This window comes from Charadrius vociferus, unplaced genomic scaffold (genome assembly GCF_000708025.1).
Source record: "Charadrius vociferus isolate BGI_N301 unplaced genomic scaffold, ASM70802v2 scaffold196, whole genome shotgun sequence".
In the NCBI taxonomy this organism is placed as follows: Eukaryota; Metazoa; Chordata; class Aves; order Charadriiformes; family Charadriidae; genus Charadrius; species Charadrius vociferus.
This window is the reverse complement of record NW_009648953.1, coordinates 2,078,189-2,085,771: the sequence shown is the minus strand read 5'-3', so window position 1 is coordinate 2,085,771 and position 7,583 is coordinate 2,078,189.

Sequence of the window (7,583 nt, the reverse complement as noted above, 5' to 3'; positions counted from 1 at the left end):
TTTATCCTCAGTGCTGTGCTTTTTTAGGGAACTGCCAAATAATAACAACAGAGATTTTTTCCAAGAAACCTTGAACAACATTTTCTTGCTTGCCCAGCACGATGCCTGGCATCATCAAAAGCGAAGGGTGAAATAGGCGGCAGCCAGTATTTCTGTAATTATGGATTAGGTGAAAAAAAAAAATGGTTCATAATGCTTTATCATGTGTCTGGTGTGGTTTAAGGAACTGATGTGAAAAGCTCGCCTGCCTGCACAAAAGCATAGATCGAGAAGACAATTTCAAAGCAGCTGAATACAGTTAAAATATTGTGGGTGAGGGGTGATAGTATTTTTCTTACTGTAACTTCTCTTCCCCTCTGACTTGGCTTTCGCATCTGCCTCCTCTTCTTTTGTAAATGTTAGGCTTTGTTATTGTTCTTCCAGCCTCCTGGCATCCTTGCTGTTCAAACATTGTTGAGTTGACCTATTACCGTCGTTTAAAACGATGCCAGTCTCTCTTTTGAGCTCTTCCATTTTATAGGATGACTCTATGATAGCTTCTGCGTAATATTTCAATTGTGAGAAGTGTTTCAGCCAGATTTACTATAAGAATGCCCTCACTGTGTACATAGTTTTTACTGTATGTACGTAGTACATACGGTACTACTGTCCTTAGTTTTCCTCAACTTTCAGAACCTATTGGCTCATTTCAGTCACATTTTGGTAGGGGAGAGAGGAAGATGTCTCAAAGACTAGGGTCCCTGTGGGTTTGCTGAAATTAAATAACTGGGTAGGAGGGAGAGATAATGTAATAGTATTTGAGCTGCAGAAAGTCTGCATCCCTGGCTGAAGCCTCCTAAGACCCCAGGTGATCAATATGAGAAAGGGGTGTTATAAAGTCCCCGTTTCTGCTTTTCCCCTAAGGTTAGGCTCTCTTGTCAGCCAGAAAAGCCTTTAGACCTCTCTGGTTACAGTCCTAACTCAGTTCTAGGGTTGTCTCCTGGATTTTCTTTATTCAGGCAATGGGTCGATCAGCAGAACAGCACAACACTGATACGCTGCCAGTGGCAACCAGTCTGCCCAGCAGCTACAATCTGAAGTTCACCAAGCTGAGTTTCTGTTGTCTCCAACAGACTTTTATGAGCATAAGGCCATGGTCGGTCGCCCTGCTATAGGAAATGTACACACAGAGCTGGCATCTTAGAAGTCAAAGCCCATCAGGCAAGTGCTCAAGCTCCCTAGGAAATAAAATCCTGTTCATTTCCCCGAACTTCTTGCTGTAAGGATGCAGTTACCAGAAAACATTTCAAAATGTGACCAGCTTGGATGGAGAGAGTTGCCATGCTTTTGTGGCAACTGAAGCTTTGGCAGAGAGGACAGGAACAATAGAGCAGCTCTCTTTGGCAATTATTTATATTGTGCTCACAAGTGGACCACGCTGTGCTACTGTTGTGTAAGGCTGTCCTCAGAAGGTCAGGTGGGAGTACAAACTTTCCTTTTGCCATATAAACAGAGTGGGTTGCGTAACCGAACTTGTCTTTCTCCTGTTCTGGACAGGTTTTTTCCATTTCAATTATTGCATCTGTGTCGTCATACATATCAGCACAGGCTGCACTAGCTGTTTTTTCCGGGACCTGCCTCTCCTGGGCATCCATCCCTTTGCTCCATTACATGCTGTTGCCCTCCACAGGATTTCCAGGCGTTACAATGAGCCTCAGCCACCAGCAGCTCGATGCACAGCTACCCACCATCAGGCCCCAGCTGGCTGCTGCACCGCATGTTGCTAATCTCACCTCTTCCGGGGGCTGGATTGCTCAATCTTCCCCAAGTATTTGACACTGGATTCTTTCATCAGATGCCTTCACGAGGGCAGTATGATAAGTAATGGACGCGCTGTCAGGGAGGGTTTGCCAGACTACGTACAACGGGGCTCTGTGGACCCGTTAACCTGACCCCAGGAGCCATGAGCCCTACCTTCCTCCAAGAGGGCTTCCTCTTGTCGAAGACGTTATAGTACGTTTTTGGCTGTGATCTTTTAGTATGTCTCTGTTGGACTTCTTAACTACCATTTTCGTCACACACTGAGCAGACAATTAAGCTATAGCCACAATTAATGTCACAGGGTCAGCTCAGGCACTAGCCATGCAACTTTGAGTGCCATACCTTGGCTGTTTTTCAGTACGCATCCTTATTGTGTGAGACTCCTTATCACACAGGAGTCACCTGACGAGAGTATCACCCTGCCTTAAGAGAGAAACTTATGATCAGCATTTTCCTCACCCCTTCCAGGTTTCATATCTGTTGGTTGCAAGCAATTGTCCGCCAATGCAATTTGTGTCCTTTCTCCAATAGCATGTGCACTTCATACTTTGCTAGAAGATAGACAGCATTTCTGATTTTAGGTTTGCATAGCAGATTCACTTTAGTGCCAGCCTTCACTTAATAGTTTTTCTTGATCTCTTTGTCTCTTGCCTACATATGAAAATACAGTGAACTGGAGAGAGGAAAAGCATTCGTTGATGGTTAACTTGATTACAGACAGAGTCTTTATCCTCAGATACTGAAAGTTTTTATTATATAAACCCTTTCACTTCACAAAAAGTGCATCCACATGTACACATTCTCACATACACACTCCTAACTTCCCAACATGTTGACATTTTTAGTTCCAATTTGCAACACTTCATTTGTTCCTGAGCAGTGCACATTCTTTATTTATGTCCAAGACCCAAGCAAACAAAATTCCTTCAAACATCTTTCTGAATTAGAGGAGAGATGACAGTGAAAAAAAGCAAAACAATTAAATTCTCTCCCACTTAAATGAAAATTTTACTGAGTCTTGTTTTGTTACATAGTGTTATAGTGAAAACAGATGATATTTGAAACTTGGCTTTGAAGCAAGCCTCCCTTCAGCCTCCACAGGCAACCAGACGTTCCTCCTCTGCACATGACTTCCAACAGCTCTTTAGCGCAAAATATTTCCGTGTTTATCCTCCAGACAAATTACAATTGCTGATCTTAAGTCACTTGTGTGCTAAGAAAATGATGTGCTGTTGTCAACCCCAAATCCACTCTTCTTTACAAACCCTTTCTTTCACAACGAACTAAACGAAACGGAGAGGGAATTCATTGCATTTCTTTCTTTTCTTTTAAAATCTTGGGATGGCTTCTGTGGAATCAGCTCATCAGTGGACAGTGCGGTGAGCAGCATATACCATTGGCCTGTGTAGCTTGACCAACCCCGGAGCGCTCTGGTAGCTTGTGTATTGCCCAGGCAGAGGGAGCTGAGGTTCAGCGGTACTGCTGACGCTAGAAGAGCAGATGTTGGATATACCTCCCCTAATCTGCGTTCTTTACAAAATGACTGTGAACCGTTTATCAAAATGTTTAGCTTGTTTTGATAGCTGGACTAAATTGTAAACAAATGGTAACCACATGTTATTTACAGCAGAATAATTTTGCTTGGTTTGGTTTTATGACAGCATTTACACAGTATTTTATGCAACCTTAGTGACCTACATGAGGTTTTGGTCTACAAGTTATACTCTTTTTCTGAAAAACCAAAGAACTAACAAAATAGATGATGGCAGGATTTGTTTTTAACCATAGCAGCTGGTAATTTGATGGGAAAAAGACAGTAAAACGTCTTTGGTGTTTTCAGAGATCAGAAATCCTCTTTTCTGCTGTCCCAAGGGCCTTTAAAAAGATTCAGGCTTGTTGTTGAAGTTCATGAAGTCATGGAGCGATAGTGATACACGTTACCATCCCTAATTTCAACTAAGTTCCCCTAATTCCTGCCACCACAAACCATTTCCTGGCTTCTCCTCACCTTGCTCTGCAGTGTTGTTTTCTTTGGTTTATGTTTTTTTGTTACTCAAGATTTGGGAAGAAGGGGGAACATTGTGATGAAACCTCCTTCTGTAAAATCACTGAAACCATTACACCGCAGTTACAGCTCTGGTCTATTTGCCTTTAGGCACAAGCCAAGATCAGATGGTTTTAGATCAGCACAGAAGAAACGGGGAAGGGAAAGCCACAAAAAAGCTTTTCTCCCTAGCACTTCCATTCAAGAGTCCCGGAGGGAAATCACAAATACATTAGGTCAGCCTTACAAAAATCATTCTTTAATAAAACACAAGTGAAAAAAAAACAACAAACCACCCAAACCCCAAAACACTAAGGCGTGCAATATCTGAATTATTTCATAGTAATGTTGGAAAAGTAGTGGCTGAATAATTTTGTGGCTTGGTTGTTTGCAAGACAGTTTTGTAAAGTTGCATGAGAGGGAACAGAAACCTCTTGGTTAGGGTTTGTAAATAGAAAACATCCTAAGGCTGCTGTCCCTTTCCTCTTCTCCTGGTTCATTACTGTCAGGAAGCCACCTGTGATTCTCTTTGTAAATGGTCTGTGCTGCATGGGAAGGAAGGAAGGAAGGAAGGAAGGAAGGAAAGAAGGAAGGAAGGAAGGAAGGAAGGAAGGAAGGAAGGAAGGAAGGAAGGAAGGAAGGAAGGAAGGAAGGAAGGAAGGAAGGAAGGAAGGAAGGAAGGAAGGAAGGAAGGAAGGAAGGAAGGAAGGAAGGAAGGAAGGAAGGAAGGAAGGAAGGAAGGAAGGAAGGAAAGAAGGAAAGAAGGAAGGAAGGAAGGAAGGAAGGAAGGAAGGAAGGAAGGAAGGAAGGAAGGAAGGAAGGAAGAAAGGAAAGAAGGAAAGAAGGAAGGAAGGAAGGAAGGAAGGAAGGAAGAAAGGAAGGAAGGAAGGAAGGAAGGAAGGAAGGAAGGAAGGAAGGAAGGAAGGAAGGAAGGAAAAAAATAAAACAAAATTGCTGAACAGAACACAGAAAAGTTAAGTATTTTTGAAAACATTTACTTTTCCAGGAGGGAGGTCTCCAGTTTTTGGTTCTCTGGTACATGGGGAGGGGAAAGTTACAGCTGCTTTAAGCACTATCAGCTCCATTTTACTGCCAAGATGATATACTTATATGTGAATTGCAAATATAAGAAACACCAGGGCTAGTGTTTCTCAGTGTTGCTCTATGAGTTTTGTATGTTAAAAGCACGAGCTTTTCCAGTGAAAGGCAAAGGATTAAATCATTAACACAGGCTTTCTTTTCCCCATAGTTAAATTAGTCACTGAACTTAAACAAAGGCTACAGTTAAGGACTCTGACTTAAGAGCCCTTTTCACTTCAGCTACTCAGTTTAGTGTCTTGACTTACAGGCTGTTATATTCTTCATTCCTTCTCAAGCCTTTCAGCATGACATTCACTTGCATAAACAATCCCATGGCAATAACAGAAATAATATTTAGCTCTCTAAACCAGAGCATTGGTCCATATTTCCCAAAAGTATGTCAGCTCTGAGTATGACTGGTCAAGATGCCACTTAAAATTCCTGCCTGCTCTCTTACACCCTGCTGGTGAATCCAAGCTGGTTGCAGCACCTTGAGTCAATTTTCAGCTCATGTTCCTTTCATAGGAGTGACCGGGGCTCTCGGAGAGGAAAGACTGACCTTCTGCTCCTCTTGCTTCCTCTAGCTTCTTCACGATGCCTCACTGACTTGCCCACTCCCCTCTTCCCATGCTTCTCCTCATTCCCTGCATCCATTTTTTGCCAAATGGCACGGAAGCGTTTAGAAAAATTTCAGAGCCACTTAGAGCGGGTTTTTAGACCTGCCGTGTTTCAACCATTGGGGCAAAATGCTCCAGACCAGGTGCCCCTTCTTGGGATGTTTTATTTCTGAGAAGTTTCATTCAAAATGTCTTCTTGAGAAATTTAGGGGGGGGGGGGAAGTCAGTTGCTTTTTTCTGTATTTTTAAAAAATAGTATTTTTGAGAAGCTTCAGTGTCCTCACATTTAGATCAGAGGGGAAACCTTTGCCAGGGAGCAGCAAGGGCAAGGTGTCTTCCCCTGAGGGAGGACGAGCCGGGAGCTGATGCTGGTGGCAAGGCAGGAGCATGGCACAGAACCGGCCAGCGCGGGCATGGTCCTGCAGCCCCCAGGGCAAGATGAGCAGCTCTGAAATACAAAGCATAACTGCAAAATTCAAAGACAAGTGGCAGTAGACTTGCAGAAGAGGCACAGACTGTGCTGTCGCACAGGTAGCTTTAAAACTGGCAATTTGCAGCTTGCGTGTTTATGGGAAAAAACGCATGACGGTTGCAAAGCCCAGTTTTGGCCTGAAACTTGAATACGTATAAGCAGCAGAGGCTAAGAGAAAAGGGTTGACTCATTCTTCTTGTGTGGGGAGGGATAGTGTGGAAAAGATACCAAATAACACCTAATAAAAAATAGGCAGTGGTGCATATAAATTAGATGTTGGGAAGAGGTCTGGTAAAACTTTATTTTTTGGCACTAATAGCACACACCCAACGGCTCTCTGAATATTGGAGGGGTTTCTTGAAAGAAAACTGAAAACTCCAATTGTAATAAAAGGAAATAGTTTTCTGACAGAGCAGTAAAAAGGTGGAACAACAGATGCCCTGATAAACATACCCAGTTGCCACAGGGACCTATAACGCATCCTCTAAACACGTTTTTTTGGCTGGCGAAGTGGAAAAATGGGCAAATCTGGGATTAAAGAAAATTGCATCCCACTTTGAATGTCTGGAGAATGCCTGAATGGTATAAACTGTGTATCTTGGCCATCCCCAAATATATAGGCAGGCACTTGAGGAAATTATTTAGAACTGCATTTCCTCGGAGTCAAAACTCAGTTGCAGCCTTCAGTAAACTTGTATTTTTCCATCTAACATGGTGAGCGACTTGGATTCCTCATGAGAAAAAAAGATAGTAGCAAATAATAAAACACAGAATTAGTGACATATGTCCCATACAGTAGCACCTAATTACTTAGGTGGAGCCACAGAGATACTACAAGTTAGGTTTTCCCTAAAAAAAAAGCACACAAGCAAACAAACAAGCAATCTAGTAAAACAACAGCCAGTGTGACTTTGCATCATTCAGCTCTTGGGGGGCAGTAGCTTAAATTCCACAAATGCGAAAACCTTCATCGATGTTTGTGTAGATATTTTATGCTCAGCAAGTGAGTTCAATTTATCTGACAAAGTGAATGTTTGAAAGATTTAATGCAAAGATCTGGAAAGAACATTTTTTAACCAGTTTTCTGCTTCTGAAAGACTTCAAAGTACTTGGAAGGAGGTATAATTGATTTGCATGGAACTTTAAAACAGTAATTTTTGTCCCATTCCCTTTGGAATATTAAGAATCTTTATGGTCACTCAGAAATATTTGTGTAAAAAGTCATTTGCTTAATGAAGATATGATGTATTTTCTTCTTTTTGTGTTACGCTGTGAGATGTTTTGGCTTTCTTTTTCATCCCAATCCTGTCTTAAATTAAAAAATAGGAGTGGAGAGACTCCTAGTTGTTCTACATATGTAGCTTTTTAGATTAATTCGTATTGAATCCAAAAGCATTTTATTAACAAAGAGGAACTGAATGGTCAAGAAAGTCCATGCTTTGTCTTGTATTAAAAACATGCAAATAGGAAACACCATGCTACGTGATTTTGCCTGTTTGAAAAGCTGTAAGTCTTTCTAGTCTTTATTACCATCAGTATAAGATCTGTCACATCTGCTAATTAATTTCCC